General features: G+C 37.3%; 1 protein-coding gene across 4 annotated transcripts in view; it reads left to right on the top strand.

The window, feature by feature from the left end:
• The first annotated feature begins 1,809 nt into the window (after positions 1 to 1,809).
• The window catches only part of vstm4b (V-set and transmembrane domain containing 4b), a 331,487-nt gene continuing 314,092 nt past the window's right edge, over positions 1,810 to 19,204 (top strand). For all 4 annotated transcript variants that reach the window (XM_077550535.1, XM_077550530.1, XM_077550534.1 and 1 more), the window contains exons 1-2: positions 1,810 to 1,943; positions 5,213 to 5,373. The gene's annotated coding sequence lies outside the window, so the exon portion shown is untranslated. The remainder of the gene's footprint in view (positions 1,944 to 5,212; positions 5,374 to 19,204) is intronic.

Below are 19,204 nucleotides of genomic sequence, written 5' to 3'. Positions count from 1 at the left end.
ATTTCAATCGAGGCAACATGAGTCAGGGAGGTGTTTGAGGTCATATCGCCCCATGGAGGTTCCTCTTTTCGACTGACCGCAGACTCATCTTTCTCTGATCTCTGTATGCTTTGGCAAGACCAACAAAGCCCCCCCGGTACAGAGGGGCTATCTTCTCTATTCTTGGGATGAAAAGGAGAAAGCTATCACCCAGTGAGCATCCCGGAAACTTCAGCAAATGGCTGGTCCTCCTCTTTGAAGTGTTCACTTCCTCTGGACAGCAGGTTGGAGAAGTGCATAAATTGATACGAGAATTATGTTCAAATGTTTGTCAATGGGTCCTTTCATCCATCATAAGGAAAGTGTATGGGTAAAGTACTGTTCTGGCGTGAATGCTCCCCCTTTCCAATTGAAGGTTTTGTTAAGATGCGGTCTTGAGATAACGAGGTAAGACAATATGTGACATAATCCATCAGTCCTAAAATAGGTGTCATGCAATTTCATTGATTATGGATCTTGGAAGCTTGAAGAACAACTGCAGTTGGTACAGCACAGGCAAGAATCTTGTAAGGAAGTGCGGTAGATCTGTCAGTTTCATTTGTTTTGTTTGACTACAATAAAATGAGACTATATGTATGAATAGGAAAAAAACAACTCAGCAACCACAAATTTAGCTCTCCAAAAACACACTTCTGTACTTCATTCTTATTGTTTCCTATCTTAAAAAAAACCCAGCTGAATTAGTGACATCCCGGGGGTAGAAAAGAGGTGAATGTACATTGTGCACACAAAGTGGTATCTGTGAGTGGAGGCAAAATGAAAATAAGGGTTTTATTGTGTAATAGAGTGACTGCAGCCAATACAGGGCAAAAATAGAAACATAATGTGATCCACTGGGGTTACACAACTGGTTGTGGTTACGCGACTCTACATATGTTATTAAGTTCGGCGGGGGTGCCGCAGCCAAGCAGTGTCAATTGGTTTGACGTCAGAGTGGGAGACGAGGGGGAGACATTTACCTTTTGAATCAGTGTCAGTAGAGGAAAAATAAATAACAGAATGCAAACTGATAGAGACCAGGAATTTAGCGGCTTCTACTTCTTTTCTTTTTTCTTTTTTGCTTTAGTGATGCACAATGTAAAAGCCATTCACAGGTGTAGCTACGGCAGGAATGTGTCAAGGGAAATTTAAAAAACAATCATTTGTTTACAAGTGACTTGCAAGCTAGAAAAAATAGATGTCACACTATTAAACTGGATCACTCTTTTGCTGCAGTTTTAGATTTTCGACAAAACTACTCACAAAATGTGCTTAAAGGAGAAGTTTGTAGTTTCCAGTATCCAGTACAATACCCATTTTGGCAACTTGCCACAAAAAAGTAAACTTCTTGCTATACAGTGACAAGAATAAATGAGCTAGCTAGCTACAAGCTAGCATTTGTTCAAAAATACTCCTTACCTTCATGTGTTGGTTATGTTGACATTGTTAACATTTTTACTGTTTTATTTTACATTTTACCTGTTTTGCATTTCATTATAGATGTGTTGATGTAGGTGTAATTATGTTAACCGAATATAACCTGATGAGTAATGCTTTTGACATTCTTGCTATCTTTTCTACTGTTTTCCCAGACATGAGAAAGTTAATATGTTTCGTTTGTTTATCTAAGAAGTCTAGTCCCTGTTCGTCAGAAATCCGTTTTTCAAAAGTTCAAGGACGATCTAGTATACTGGGAAAATGCAATCTCATTCTGTACCTCACGGGAGGACAGAGGCGTTTCCTGTTGTTTTGAATAAAAAGGCTGTGTGGGCAAAAGAGCACACACACATATTGGATAACACTGCTTGGGTGATATGCAATTGTGCGACCAGAGATCTCTGTAATAAATCAACCTAGCAAGGACCCTCTTCACAAGAATCTCATCTTGGATTTATTTGAACACGCAAAAGATTACAAAAATAAAGGTAATCTTTCAGTTATAAGAAGAAAAAATAAGATAGCTAGCTTCTAGCTAGCATTGGTTCAAGATTTCATTTGAAAAAATAGACTTTACCTTTGTGTTGTTTCAAATTAATATCAGCTTTGATAAACTTCTGCACACAGAAAAAGAACTAAGCTAGCTAGCTAGAATAAGAAGTCAAATGAAATCTTGAACTAGCAGCTAGCTAGCTAGCTAGCTAGCTGCTAGTTCAAGATTTCATTTGATCATTTAGTTAATGATAATTGAAAAAATACACCTTACCATCATATGTTATTTCATATGGTGATGTTTATAAGGTGGTACAAGACAGCACATTCACCACAAATTGCTTTTGGAGCTTACAACATAAAAAATCTCATAAATAGGGTGAATGTCTTGCTCCTTCAAATTTGTTGTCTTTATCATTATTAAACTTTGGTTTACATTCCTCTATGCGACACAATTATTGTCACTCAAGATTTTACCTCTCTCGTGTTTTTTTATTTATTTATGTCATCATCTGACAAGGTTGAAAAAAGTAACAAGTCTACTTTGACAAAGTAAGGAGTAGAAAGTAGAGATATCTGTTTTCAAATGTAGGGCGTTCTTTAAAAAAAAAAAAAAAAAGTAATCTGATAAATAACTACTCAAAGTACAGATACCTGACTAATCTAGTACAGTATACATTTTTAGTGAAACTTTGCCAATCACCAGTGCTAAACAGAGTAATAGGAGTCATCGCCATGACGATGGTACAAATTTACTTTTGCGCTCAAACAAATATCCCAAAGGAAAAACGCATCTACAAGTTTACTATCTTGTGCTTGTGTACAGTCCATGTCGGCATCTTAGTGTTGGTCCCCGTGTGTGCACGCATGTGTTGAGCTCAATGTGGTTCCATTTAACCCTTTTTCTTCTGAGTGTGGCACCTTTTTACCGGCGAACTGCTGCAGTGAGATTCCACTTAATGCCACATTTCCTGTTCGCTCAGCTGCATCTGAGCAGCTGGAGGCAACTGGACGCACACACATATGCATACACACACAAACAGAAACAGGAACCCCTACTGCATTCATGAGTGTGCAGTAAAATCCAACTTGTTGCACTTTTACAAAAAAATTCATTCTTTGCTTAATTTCTTTAATTTATGTTTTTTTTTTTTTTTTTTGTATGACCATTTCTGCTATTGTGTGTCCAACAAGGGCATGAATAAAACACAGAAATAGGCTCAGCAGGATGATGACTTTATTGCAACAACATCGAAAAGAAGGGTGTCGCCACCTCAGACACCTCATCCTGCCCTCAGTCTATCTTGGTGCATGATTTACACTTAAAAATATCATTTGTGGCTGAGTCAGACCTGATGCAACCTCGCCATTTGGGATTATCACCTATTGTTATAGTCATATGAGTATGTCCTGCCGAACAATTCCCACACACACACACACAAAAAAAAAAAAAAATATATATATATTTTTTTAACTTATTTATTTATGCATTTATGCATTAATTAATTATTTAATTATTTTCTCCTTCTTTTTTTGCAGAAATAAAAAAAAAGAGGTGCATGCAGAAAACTTGCTAAGCCTGGCAGTCCTGATTGATTTAGCAACCAAGTAATTTTGTTGTTATCTGCTTGTTTCTGAAAATGTGTCCCTGAGTGAGGTGTTCTGAACTTCCACTTCCACTGTTACATAACAGTGAGGGCAGGCTAATTTATATAATACACCCCCATGGTGAGTTTCTCTGCCCATGACCAGCTTCAAGGCCGGGCAAAGATCCAGAGCACTTTCTTGGAAGAAATAGGATGTTTTAAGTGTCCTATTATCGTTGGGATATATTCAATAAAAGCATGTTATTAACACACTTAATACTTTTCGCATTGTGAGCCACTTTATAATTTTGAAAATATTGCATATAATATCCCATATAAAGCTAATGTATAACGGCACTCCCCTCTTTATAGGGGAATTAAAAATATCACAGAAGCAGGTGACCATATTGAAAAGGACACTACAATGACTAACGGACATGATATTGCATTTTGAGCCTGCCTTACTTGTACCGACTTTAATTACTAAGGCATTAACTTGAACCCAAATGAGAGCGTAGATTTCCCTGACAGATTAATGGCGGAGGAGGAAACCAGCGTGACTCATACCCACCACTCCTTCCCCCTCAACAGCCTGCATCACACACGCTAATAACTTGACTCGGGAGGACCTCACGAGTCACTGGCTCGCCCCACGCACGCCACCGCGGTGCCTGCAGGGACTTCTTATTCTATTATTTAAATACAGTACAGAGCTTCTTTATTTTGTGACCGCTTAAAATGCTGCAGTAACAGACGTGAAATGGAATGTTCCTTGAAAACTCAAGTATTCCCATGGGAAATCATAGTTTGAATTAGATCCCAAGTGGTGGGCACAAACTTTATTTATTTGATATTTAGCAATTGCAGGGTCAACACATTTGGGAATAGATAGTTTAAAACAACTAATTATAGTATATAGGGGGGTTGGTGTGTGTGTGTGTGGGGGGGTGTGTGGGGGGGTGCTTCCCAAACAGAATGATGGCAAAAACATTATTTTTAGTATGGACCAAATACATACAAAAAAGACCCCGTACTCTTAATATATTTCATTTTTGATAATACATTTTTCATTGCATAACTCATTAACAAAGGTTTTGAAGCAAACAACAAAACAACCATCAGGGCTCTCTTTCATTAAAAAAAAAAAATTAAAATCAAGAATGGCACAAAACTACTGAACAACCAAACAAAATTAAGTGCAAGAATTAATCATTTTGTGCATTTTTTTCCCCACAAGAATCAACTCACTAATCTTTTTTAATATATATATATTTTTTTTAAAAAAGTGAGGCCTACTTACGTTGCTGTATAGGGCAATATAAGATCCAGTCTAAGCGCAATTAAGACATGTCTGCCATCTAGTGTTGAATGGTGACATTACAACTTAAAACTATGGTAGATATTCGCTGTTTGGCACAGGCAATAATTAATTATTACTTTTTTTTTATATTTTATTTTAATTTTTCCCCATATTTTTTCCACATTTAACCCTTATTTTTTTCATTTAAAAAATCCATATTGAATGTTTCTCAGCATTTTCTAAAAGAAAAAAAAAATTGGGCTTTATTAAAAAAATTAAATAAACTAAAACCCAAACTGAATTAAGAGGCCCATCCCTGATTCAGCCATGAATTGATGACATTTCTCAATGCCATGTTTTCTGCCTTCACCCATTTCAGATTGATCAGCCATCTGAGACCAAAGACAATGGAAAGAATACACTGGACTGTATGGATTCCCTTGGAGATATATTTCCTCTTTTGGCTCAGGATGGAGGTCTTCACAGAGATGACGTTGATATCTAGCAGACACGTTGGAGACAGGCTGCCCGTTGGAGCAGGTGAGAGGGCCACTTTTTACTGTGCTGTATGAATGCTGAAAAAAATCGTGAAAAAACTTATTTTTCATTATTATTATTTTTTTTAAAGAGCTCTTTGAATATTATTGAGTGGAAATTTCGAGGTATGGATACTTGACTCTTTATTTCTGAAAAGTTTAGATATTTTAGAAAGCATGTGAGAGATTACATTTCATGAAAAACTGATGTACGTGATGCACAAGGTCAAATTATAGGTCAAAAGGTCAAGTTAGTAAAATATGCACCAATCTGATTTAGGAATCATCAACCCTTGTTGAATTCTCTTTCCAACAATATCTTTTTTGTGAAGATTGACCCAGTAGTTCCTGAGATATAAGGGTTCAAATGAAGGCTGCCACGCCCCTTTTTGCAGACCGTCGCTCCAATACCCCAGCTCCAATTGACCTCAAATTTGAGATTTTGTGTTGTGCCATCACTATCAACAATTACACCAAGTTTCTTTAAAATCAAAATCTGCTTGGTTAAACCCACTGTGTAATTACTCATGGAATGACCCTGGCCTGAAAATAAAAACACTAGTCTCTGAGAGTATGAATTAGGGATGTCAAAATTTGTGCAATAATTTTGAGTTAACTTAAAGTTACTTTAACACCACAAATGTTATTAACGCGCAACTAATGACACCCCCCCCCCCCCCCTTACTTGGAAAGCCTGTACTGGGGGAAATCTAGTCGCAACGCAGCAGACATTTCCACATCAAAATTTAGCAGTAATAAAAATAATAATAATGATAATAATAATAATAATACATTTTATTTGTTTAGCGCTTTCAATACTCAGACACTTTACAAAAATAAAATGGTAAAAACTAGAGTCAAAATTTAGCAGTAATAAATTTAATAATAATGCATATATTTGTCACGAGTTACTTCATGTTAAAGATTAGATAGCTCTTAACTCATTCACTGCCATTGACGTCTATAAACGTAGAAAATTCATTTGAACTATTTCTATTAGTTTAACATTTGTTCCCACTTTTGTTAACAAGAGTATGAAAACCTAGACATTTTTTTTAATAATCTTTTTTTTGTTGAAAAAAAAAGGAAAAGATTATTAAAAATTAGGGGCGTAAGGTGATTATTTTTTTACAATTGTAATTAATCACAAATTTTCTGTTCTAAATGTACAGTACATTTTTTTCTAGGTTTTCATACTCTTGCTAACAAAAGTGGGGAAAAAATGTTTAACTAATAGAAATAGCTAAAATGAATTTTTGACGTCTATAGCCGTCAATGGCAGTGAATGAGTTAATATGAAAAGAAAAATGCACTGAGCTGTCACCATCTTATATATGCAATTATGCCATCTAGTGGCAGAAAAATGACCTAAACACAAACCAATATATATATATTTTTTTTACAGTACTGTACATCTTTTTAATTTGAACTAAATTTTATGAATTATTATCAAATTACTGTATCAATGACTAAAAGATGCAGCCAAATTTCTATTATTAATTTTTTTCCCACTTTTATGTAAACAGGAGTATGAAAACGTAATGTTTTGCTGTGCATTTTATTGTACATTTAGAACAGATAAAACATTTGTGATTAATAGTGAGTTAACTATTGAAGTCATGCGATTACAGCCCTAGTATGAATATATAACAATTGGACTCTTGAGCAATGGAAAATGGTCCTATGGCTCCATATTTACAGTACCCTGTTCTCAAGTGATGGAACTAGTAATATGAAAACTCAATTTACACTTAATGCACATGTTACTGTAAGTTTAGAGCGTACATCCGATTCCACATGACAGGTAACACGCCAAGCCAAACAAACATGAACATAAAATGGCATGACCTTAGTATGTTGTGTGCGGGTTCATCCATGGAATCGCGTTGACTCACATGCTAACGTATGTGTGTGTTTGTGTGCTAGTAAAAGTCACGCCACGCCGGGGTCACTTGTCACTTGTGTATTTGCTTGATGTGGGAAGGTGCCAGTGGAAAAAGCCCTCACTCTTTTAAAGGCAGCTGCTTATTTCCCAGCACCTCAAACTGGTCTTTTCCTCTCCCTGCTTTGGCATGCACTTGAGGAAAACCCTCGGTGTATGTGTGTAGATTCGTGTGTGTGTGTGTGTGTGTACGCCCTCGCACCTCGTCACTTCTGATGCTGCAGTGGGAAGCCGAAGCTGCCAGGAGAAACCCAGACTGGCAGGCGTACCGTACGCCCACGCACACACTCACACATGCTCACACATGCTTTTAACACACACGTGAGCCTCACGCACACACATTTAAATATACAACACACAAGTCCTTCCTCTACACACCAACTGCATGTACCAGCTTTTCCATAACTTTACTGCGTTTTCTCTAACAAGTCAAACTTGTTCTGACTTGCTGCAATTATGGTCAAGGTCACCTGCTAGGTGACGGGATACTGCTCATGCAAACAAATCTCATTTTCTGGTCAATTTAATATATATACATATATATATATATGTATATATATATATATATATATATATATATATATATATATATTTTTAAATCACAAATCAGTTTGCAAATCTTTAAATTCAATATTCAAGTTTTCAAACCTCACCCCAAAGATAAAAAAAAAATACTGGGAAAAAAACACATGCTTTAAACTTATCAACATTGGTTAAAAATAATAATTGTTGTGTTAGTCAGACAATATTAGACAATAATATAGTCCTCATGCAATATTTATTTTCAGTTTGGAATTTATAGAAGTCATTTTTACAAGTGTACATTTCTAAAATAATCTTCTCACAATGAAATAATAATGATGCAATTTAAAATCCTATAAATTGCAATATAGTTTGTCAGAGAAGTTTGTGTGGTAAAGTTGTGGCAAAAGGGGAGGACCCAAGCGCAAGAAAACATGGCGGCAAGGTTGGATTGATCTTGAAAAAAGCATTTTGAAAAAAACATTTAAAAAAAAAGGGGCGGGGGGGCAAACAAAGAGTCCCAAAATAAAACATCACTAAATAAAACATCAACAACAGACTAAAATAAAGCAGGTAACTAAATACATACAAATTGATGAGATAACGAGGCGCACCTGGACAAGACACAAACGACTGAAGGGAGCTGATTGGTCGACATCAGGAACATGTCTGATGAGAACAGGTGGAGACAAAAAAACAAACGAGCAGAATTGGACACAACAGGAAAACAATAGATAACATGAAACGGAAGACGGAAACAAATCTTGTACACATAGAAGCGTTTCAAGACTTGGCGTGTGTCCAAAAGAAGACGCTAAGGACGTTTAACGGCTGTAATGTATATGCCAAGTCTGGAGTGACGCTTTAGCGCAGCCTCAGGGAGTTAACGTTAACGGAAAGCGTAAAAGAAGAATCAGCGAAGAACACAAACACGCGGGAATTGGAGCATACGTCGTCAAACTACGAGCTGCGACCATTACATCATCACTGGAGGAGTATCCTGCATATGGTGTCCGGACGGATGCGTACCACTCTGGAGCCCGCTTTCAAAAGTGATCGGTTTCAAGCTCCAAAACAGCGCCATTGTGTGGATGAACAGCCAAAACGATAAGAAACTTGTACGGGTACATTGATACGGGCTTTCGTGTGGACGGGGGCCTTCCTGTAAATTTCAGCTCCACGCACGGTGGATGTTCACGTTGATTACCATGATTAGCTTTCTAATCCTCCTGCGCATACATTAAATAGTATTCCAGTGACGTGCATTAGCCAGGGAAAATCCATCATATGGGAAAGGGAAAGCGCTTGTGGTCAGTGGGTGTGACTTGGATGTGAATTGAGCTGAAGTTTCCTTTTTTCAGAGTTGTCTGTTGCACGTGTGGACGGTTTACATAGGAGTGGTTGTGTTGGTGTTTGCCAACCGCGGGAAGTGGGCTTTAGGTTTCTCCGCTGAAATGTCAGCTGACTAGTGTTACCACCAGCGGATCAGAAAGCAGTCTTGCATCAGTGGGCCGTTCCCGGATGGAATTCTGGTGATTCCAGGGCTATGCTTGCTTCTTCCCATTAGTGTGTGTGTGGGTGCGTGCGTGCATATGGATGCGCATGACTGGCTGGGCAGATGTTGGCTAAACAGTAATGCAACAGAACATCCCGTTTTGAATATGTTTTGTAGGAAGGGAGAGATTTATGTTTTACATGAATCATCTTTAGACTGTTTAAAAGAGAAAACTCCAATATTTAATGACATGGTAAAATTATATATAAAAACAGAGATTTGGGGAATTTCCGTGTCCAGACGTGCCTAGCGCAAAGCTGGCATTTTGGTTGCAGAAATTCACCTGCTGGAACCACATCTATGTATTGACGCAGGTAGTCAAATGCTATTTTGGTGAATTTGATTAGGGTGGGGGTGGGGGGGGGGGTCAGGAAGACTGAGCTTCAGGGACATTTGGTGGCTGTAACCGAATTTCATTGAACCCTTTGAATCATTCCAGAAATAAAAGTATTGAATTTATTATTATTATTATGGCTGGGTATTGATTCTAATTTCCTCAATTGATTAGATTTTGATTTAATTTTGGGGGGGGTTGTGATTCAATTTGATCCACTTCATTTCAATCCGATATTGATTAATTATATTGCATCAGACAATCAGAAAACTCCATAAATATTAAATTCCAAAGTAAATTTTGTGTCGTCAGTAATTGGTCAAATGATTTAGTTTATTTGAAAGTAACACGTGTTATAATCACTTAAGTCTTACGCAAACATTGACATCAGCAAGGATGAGATGAAAATATTTGACAATAAAATTCAATAATTGTAAATATAAAGTAAAATGATTCTGAATTGTCTTAAAGTGCAATAGGTCAGGTCTTTCATAAATGTAAGAAAATATTTTTATTTCATGTGAACAGTAAAATTCAACAAAAAAGTAAAATGCAAAAAAAAAATTGACCTTTGAAATTCTATTTTTTAAGAATTTATGGAAAAAAGAGAATAATCGATTCATGGTTTTATGGAAAATTGATTCAATATCGATTATTCGGTTTTTTTTGTTATGTTTTTAAACTCAGCCCTAATTAATATTATTATTATTATCATCATCATCATCTTTAACTCTTTGACTGCCAAAAACGTTAAATAACGTTTAGTAAAATCCTATGGAGGAGTGCCAAAGACGTTAAAATACGTTTGTTTCAAAACAGTGGTGAAACTAACCATTTTCTATTGTTGATTACTGAAAAACGGAATAAGGTAGAAACAAACTTTTTTTTCTGATGAAAGATGAGAGTCCAATCTTTCATTTGGTAGTATGTGTGTTTCCATAGTCCAAACATATAATTTTCTGTGGACCTTGAAAGATCAGTCAAAATGCTTAAATCGGCTGGCACCCACGGCATCCCTTTTCTGAAAACGTCTGGCAGTCAAAGAGTTAATATAAATTTTTCAAATCATCCCGTGCACTGGCTGCGGCACAACTATGGAGGTGGGTTGGGGAGAGGATAACATATGGACATGAAATTCATCCCGCAGTTCCCTATAAACCTACTTTGCACACCTTTGACCAGCCAGACTAAAGTAAATCAGTTTCTTCTTCTTTTGCCATGTCAGGAAAAATTGACAGCAAATAAATTCAGCTGTGTTCACACCCACAACGGCTTGTGCGCGTCTGTGCAAATATCAAAACAAGGTCTACCTTGCCTCTGCGCAAATTTAGACTGCGCCTCGCGCAAGATTAAAAGCTATCTGAAATTCTGAAGTTAAATCAGATTACTAATACTACTTGATAATAAGCATTTATCACGTATCCATCAAAATATATGTCTGTGGAATTTTGTGTGTGAATGTCTGTTTCCTCTCTTTGCTCCCATCTGGTGTCCTACTAAATATTACACTTTTTTTTTTTGTGGTTAACTTCCCGATGACAAACGCCCTTGATTAAATCCAGATGCACGTAAACATTGGGCCCAACCCAGACCTGGTTTCTCCTTGGGGTTTGTATCTTCTTGAGGCTTGGCACAGGAGCTGGAACTAAAACCTCGGATTAAGGCTGAAACTTTGGATGGGGGATACGGATGTGACTCCAGTTTACACTAAACACCGGACCCAGAACTTTGAATATGACAAAAACTGAGAGGAATTGAGGGCAGATAATGACAGAGCTGACAAGTGAGTTATGATATCACATTGAGAAAAGCCAGAGATTTGAATGGCTGTCGGAGAATAAGTGGGACTCAGATGCATGAAATAGAAATAAGAAATACACATGGAAATCAGACATACATAAACATGTACAAACAACAGTAATACAATGAGTACATATTTGCAATTGAATTTAAAATGAATCATCAATCCCAAATGTGTAATATTAAATCATGGCTTTGTGTCTAACGCCAAGGAACAAAAAAAAGTATAGATTGTGTGTATCTTTGTATTCCCTTTCAAAAACATGCCACTTGTTTTTAGCAACAACATACCCAAATGAGGTTATATGAAAGTCGTATACTTGTGCACTACGCTGTTTATGTGTTTCTGTCAGAGTGTGTGGTGAAAAACAGGCAGTGGACTGGGACGCTGCCGCCGACTATTGACACAATCCTGGCAGAATAATGTGACGGGTGCTCCAAGAAATGCGGCTGGCAGGGCTCGGGGCTGCAATTCGATCCCTGCCTTCTAACAAAACAATGTGAAAGGCTCTGAAGGGACACAGCTCTCTTTTCTCCTACCTGATCTTTGTCTTCCTGCCGTGTCAACCAAGCCTTCGGGACTATTGAGCCGAATTGTCAGTTTGTCTTTGAGACACGTTAATAAGATTAGCAATGTGACAAGTTGTCGCCATCTTGATGGAATTTGCCGAATAACACGGAATGAGCACTCAAACGTCTTTAAATCTTTATAACAAATAAATTCACAAGTCAAAGACAGATTCTACTGCCCACACGGGTCCTCTCATGAATGTTTTTTGGCACATTTTCTGTAAGTGACGTTTGAAGTGAAAATTATGCTGTTTGAAAAGTTGACTTGGAAAATCCCCCTGAATTTTAGTCTGTACAAGCAGATGAAATCAAAATGTCCAGGAGAAGTTGCAGGTTTTCCTTTCTTTTTTTTTTTTAATACCAGATTTTGTGCCACATAAAAATGATCGCCAAAAGGATTGTTTTTCACCCCCACACAACTCATTTTCTCCACAAACCATCATCTGATTTTCAAAATCCTTGGTGGTTGTACTCAGGTTGAGGTGGCCGTTCCAACCAGATTCTGTTGACAGAATGGCATTTTGGTGGAAATCTTGTCAAATTGCTAATGAGAACATGAGAATTTAATATTATCTCAAGCAAGATCTATTGTTGTGAGTAATGCCTAAGGATAGAAACCTCTCTTATAGAACAGGCATTTGCTTGCAACAAGTATCATACAACCTTGAATGTTAGTTGTTGTGTCTGTTACTTTTTTTTTTTTTTTTGCAGAAATTTTATTAATTAAACAAATATTGTCGGTAGATAGTGTGTATATTCTCAGAGGACAAATCAGTCAAATGTTGTGTTGTGCTAATAATAAAAATATATCAACTTAAACTAATGATTAAAAACTGTATGTTGGCTACCAAAAATAATTCACTTCCAACATGCACTGCCAAATTGGCTAATGAAAGATGAGGTATTTTTCAATTCCCTTCAATTAAAAAAAGAAAAGAAAATGAATCCAGCGTAGGCATGTAGTTCTCCACAGAGGCTAGCAAGACAACATTTGATTGGGTTGTCTTTGAGTAATTTAGCAACACATAATGCTTAGCCTGCCAGCTAACTTCAGCTCTACATTGTGCTATTCCTTCTAGCATGAAACGTGCACCTGTGCCATCATTCCAAGCAACAGAAAATATCTATCTATCTATCTATCTATCTATCTATCTATCTATCTATCTATCTATCTATCTATCTATCTATCTATCTATCTATCTATCTATCTATCTATCTATCTATCTATCTATCTATCTATCACAGACTAAGATTATAAATCAAATGGCAACAGTCACCAAAAGAAGCTAGGCTAACTCATTTACAAATTATGCTAGTATGCTAGCTTTTAGGCTACAGTTAAGGTGGTTTCATTTGCTATCTTTGGCTTTAAATAGCAAGTCCCTTAAGGATTATGTTAACTACTGTATGTCTGAATTTGAAATTGAAACATTTATTCCAATTTACTGGCACAAAGGAACCTTTACCCATGATGAGTCTTGGGCAGTTTTCTTATTGATATTAATAATAATACCCAATAATAATAATTAATCAATAAGAATCAATATGGTTGAATCCTGTATAGGGTTGTAGGAACTCAAGATTTCAAGACGACGTTAAAAAAAAAGAAGGTATTTTTTTGGGGTTTTCTTTTCTTTATCAATTGCATTTTATCTTATCTTGAACTCAGACATAAAGGAATCCGAATTTGTCAAAACTAGCCAGGACAAGGTTTTATGGACATCAGTGTCCATCATATACAGTACATGAGATGTCATATTAAAAAAAAAAATGGTTTCCAGAGAATTACCAAAATGCTTTATTTTTTAATTTTATTCACAAATGCCCACATACAAACCGCTATGTATTGGTTTTGACCTGCCTTGTTCTTGGTTTATGTGGTTTAGAGTACGCTTCTTACACAAAATCTGCATGAACCAGAAAGTAGCAAACAAACAATGTAGTCCATCTTTTTTCCTAATTCAACCTTGATGGACATTTTACTTCTGTATATCTGCAGTGTTTAATTAAGTTCATGAAATAATCAGAGAACAATTTGAGAAAGCCAACATTATTGTCAAAAACCTTTTTGGTACTGTTGAGTATCTATGGTCTCTGTTTTGATATGAGTAACGGTAAAGAATTAAGCACTGCCACATGCTTTGACGAGTGGCTCTAATTTGCAAGACCAATCGTCTCCTTTTGGCTGTTTTTAAACCAATGGAGCTTGGTCTTTCTACTGCCAACCTCTGTTGCCAGTGGACCGGTGGACTTGGCTCAGCACCGCTCCCTCCCTCTGCGGCACTTAGTGCAATGGTATACAGCCAGTCGAGTCTGATCTCTTGCAGAAATGGCCTGGAAAACAAAAAAAAAAAAGGACTGCCGGGGGCTGCAGGCCGGGTTCTAATCCTCAGCAGTATGCCCAATAGTCTTGGCTTAGGCTGAGCTGCTCTCAAATACCCTCTAATTCGACTAATGCAAGTCTCTGGCTCCTTGGCGCTATGCGCAGACATACTCGCTGCCAGATTTCTATTCGTTCTTTATCAGCGGCACTAATGCGCTAGTGGTTGTGATAAGCTACTGCTGTGCCATGCAGATGTAAACCGTAGCGTATACATAACTAGTTCTAGTTCTGTATAGATCAGCAAATAATAGACAAAGGCGTAACACTGCCAGCATCATGAGGGCCATCATGGCTGAATTATACATAGCTACTCTGCAAATGAAATCCACATTTGCTATATTGTACACTCAACAACAGCCAGAAGCAGAATTATAACAACTCTCTGTATTTGTATTGATCCATTTGGTTTGTTTTAGATTTAATTTTTAATGAGCCAATGTGTCTGGGCTGAAGAGGATTGTACCAACCCCACAGCATGTAACCAGAACCTTCTTTTTAACAGTGATTGTAAAGTGAACACCTGCGTAGCCTTATACAGTACTTAAATATGCCCTTTGAACTCTGTCTGGTAGCATGCTTTCAGCCAACATGCTATTTGACCAGGAAAAAAGACTCGAAGATTTTTGTTTTGTTTATTTTGTTTGATCTTTAGTTTTTACTCAGAAATCAACACTTCTTAAACACTGGATGTATACACATGTAATCCTTCTCAATCAACACCTCTGGGCTTCTGTTAATGTGTGGTGGTGATTTTTTTTTCATCATCCACCACCACCCCAGCCTGTATTTTGCCATTGTTGTGTTTTGCCATGAGAGGGACGTTTGTGGGCGGAAAGTCTATGTTTACCCCTCTAGCCAGTCACAAAGCGGGGGGCGTGTTGCTAAAGGCAGGCGTAATGTTGACGAGAAGAGTGGGGGTTGAGCCATGGGAGGAGTCGGTTTTGAATTGGTTGTTTACAAACACAAACGGACAAAACTAAAGACCCCACCTTTAATCATTAAATTAAATTAAATACTACAATGCCAAAGTAGCACCATAGGAAGACATTTTCCTAGCAGTCAAACGAAAATTTTACAGCATTGTTATGACTGCATTTTGTTGTTATTATGTTGTCAGTTCCTATGTCCTTTTTGATGATGTATTTGTCACTTTTATTTTGTTTATTATTATTTTGTAGTTGCTTTTCAGTGGCTATGTCCCTTGATGATGATGGAATTTTCAGTTTCTATGCAGTTGCTATGCCCCTTGTGATGATGAAGTTGGCAGTTGCTATGTCCCTTGTGAAAATGTTGCCAGTTGCTATGTCCCCTGTGATGCTGCTGTCAGTTGCTATGCCCCTTGTGAAAATGTTGCCAGTTGCTATGACCCTTGTGATGATGAAATTGTCAGTTGCTATGCAGGTTGCTATTGCCCGGTAATTGTCACTCTGTTCTGTATTTGTGTCAATTGGCCATTGTAAGCCTTTATTCTGTCACAGGGAATCGTGCATTGCCCTAACGAGAGATTCTGAATGACACTTTTTATGTCGAGGTCAAGATACCCGAGGCTTCTCTTAGCACTGTCCAGGGGTGCCTCGTTGTCTCATCAATTGTTTGCATTTAAATTTCTACCTTCTTTCAGGCTGTTGATTTGTTGTTGCTGTCATATGTCACATTACCTAAATTTGAAGAGTCATGTTCCCTTTTTGACAGACTCGGAGTCGTTAATAAAATTATGCACATTGAGCTCATCAAATATTTTCATAATGATAATCAATTCCTGGCCAGACACCAGCAAATCCATATGAAATTAAAATTAAAATGTAGTTCCTCTACATAGTGAAGGTGTTGTTAAATTACAGTTGACTTTTTTTTTTTTTTTTTTTTTCAGAGCTCAGTATTGATCATTCGATAATTTTCATCATCATTGCTCTGGGGGAAAAATAATAATAATTACAGTTGACTTTAATTCATCAATGTGTTCTTTCTGCCTCTAAAAACGATAGACAACTGAAACTTGAAAACATTTAAATACACTTTCTGTTTAAATGTTGCTGTTCTGTTTAACCACCTGCTTTACTTGTCCAAATAAATACCCTAAATGAAAACAATGCGTCATGCAAACTGACACACTGTACATGCAAAGTTTACCGTAACGTAATACAGATTTTAAATGTTCGTATATGCAGCTTTGGCGAGCAAATCAAACATTCCTCCAATTGTTTGACAATCTTTACAGTATGCAACAAAGAGAGGGAACTTTTTAAACATACGGCAAGGAAGTTTTGTGGTTTTGGAGCAGCAGCTTATTGGCTCCTTGTTTCCTGTTTTAGAGCATAAGCCTAAGTGTATAATGAGAACACTGTAAACCTTTGCTGCTGCGGTCAGAGAAGGCTGCAACGTAGTGAACATAATTAGGACCAATGTCGTACCACCAATGTGGAAGAGTTTAACATCACTGGACTGCGATGAAGAGAAGTGGAAGAGCTCAGGGTGGGTCGAGGCTGAATACAAATTCTCAAAGTTGAGATTTTAGGATCATTTTAGAAGCAGTTCATATAGGCAAGTTCACTAAAATTTTACTTTGCCCCAAACTGTTCAGCTACAATAGTTTCCTAAACAATATGCGTTGTTAGGAAAACCTCTGTCGTTGAGAGCAGCAAAATGGAATTTAGGGTGGAATTACCGGCTAGGTGGTGACAAGCTCCTGGTCCGAGAGAGGTGATCAGATGGTGACTATAGAGGAAATGTCTGTCAAGTCAAAGTCTGAGGTTTTTAGTGTAATACAGCCAAGTTTGTTGTGTGTTTTTTATTTGTCTGTGTTGCTGTGGATTTTTGTTGGAAGCTTTAAAAGAGGCCACTGATCGAACCAACCTCCCTAACTACGACACACATAGAAGCACATTCACGACTCCTACGGTTTGGCATGTCATCTTCAGGAACAATTTTGGGTTGAGCAAGGTGGGGTCCTTTTTAAATAGCAGTGTTATCTAACGTACATGGCAACAGATGGTCTTTGGATCTGTGTTCCACCCTTGGGAGGGAATAAATGAGCATATTTAGGACACGGATCCAAACATGCAGCACGTTGCTACCCCATTTAGAGGTTTGTTTCTGAATTGTTGTGGTTTGGGGTTTTGGCCCACACCAGGGAGGTGTTACAGATGCTGGAATCCTTTTAACTCACAACAGACACACTTCCACATTGGAACAAGCTACTACTGACCACATAATCACCAGACACGTGAGATATGTCCAGTAAGGCCTCGAACTGTGGTGTCTTGAGATAAGAGTGACCCAGCTAATTTAATTTTGAGATGCAAGATTTTTTTTAAAGTTCCCTTTTGTATTCCCTCTGTCATGGATGTGATACTACCCCCACTTCATACCAGAAGATTGAACAGTAAGGAACTTCTGAAGAAGCCATGAGGAGAAAACAGACAATTGACCAAAGTCACCACATGCCCCTCCCCCTTCATAATAATGAACCGAGGCAGGGATGGTGCGATGATGCAATTGCTGCTCAATCAAGCCTTTCATGTGAGGAGCATGAATAAACATGCTGTGGAAAGTGCTTGATTCATTTAAAAGTCCTGATTATAGCTTGGGTTATGCATCCCAAATGAGAGGACACGCATACTGTATTCTTAAAATTCCATGAAACACTAACAGGGTGAATATATACAAGAAGGACAAAAAAATTAGTGGTGTCTGATGAGGTAAAAGGTTTCTGCATGTGTTGTTTTCCTAATTAATCCCTCATTCTGACCAAACACTAACAAGGGAAAATACTGTTTGGTCTTGGGTGGGCCAGTGAATACTGATGAGACCATCCACTGCACTCTAAAAACAGTTGGGTCAAAAGTAACCCAATCATGGATCAAAAATAGGCCGGCCCACTTTATGGGTCAATTTGTTTTATACGAATTACTTTTTTCTTTCTGCATTACAACCCAGAAAGTTGAGTCAAATTGACCAAAGTAGAGGATCTGACCTAACTTTGTGTTGTTTTATACAAAATGATTATTTTATTATTGTTGGTGTGTGTGTGAAGAAAACAACAACAAAACAAACAAAAAAAACTCAACTTTTTTTTTTAAACAAAATGTGTTTTTTTAACCCAACAAGTTGGGTCAAATTGACCCAAATAGAAGATCTGACCCAACTGTTTGGGTTGTTTTATACAAAATGACCCTTGATTTTATCTGTATTTTTGTGTGTGAAAAAACCTCCAACAACAACAAAATAAACAAAAAACTAACAACAACAGAAAATTGGGTGAGATTCTCCACTTGGGTCAATTTGACCCAACTTTCTGGGTTGTTTTATAGAAAACGACCCAATTTCTGACCCAAAGGTGAGTCAAACTGACCCAAGTAGATGATCTTACCCAACTTTCTGGGTTGTTTTATACAATATGACCTGATTTTTGACCCAATGTTTTAACCCAAAGTTGGGTCAAATTGACCCACGTAGAGGATCTGACCCAACTACCGCTATATGGGTTGTTTTAAACAAAAGGGCCCAATTAATTTTTGACCCAAAGTTGGGTCAAATTGACGCAAGTAGAGGATCTGACCTAACTTTATGGGTTGTTTTATCAAAATGATTATTTTATTATTTTTGTTGTGTGTGAAGAAAACAACAACAAATTAAACAAAAAAACTAAAATAAAATAAAAAACAGAAAGTTGGGTGAGATCTTCTACTTGGTCAAACCGACCCAACTTTCTGGGTTGTTTTATACAATA

This window comes from Vanacampus margaritifer, chromosome 18 (genome assembly GCF_051991255.1).
Source record: "Vanacampus margaritifer isolate UIUO_Vmar chromosome 18, RoL_Vmar_1.0, whole genome shotgun sequence".
Lineage (NCBI taxonomy): Eukaryota > Metazoa > Chordata > Actinopteri > Syngnathiformes > Syngnathidae > Vanacampus > Vanacampus margaritifer.
This window is presented reverse-complemented; position numbering and strand designations above follow the sequence as displayed.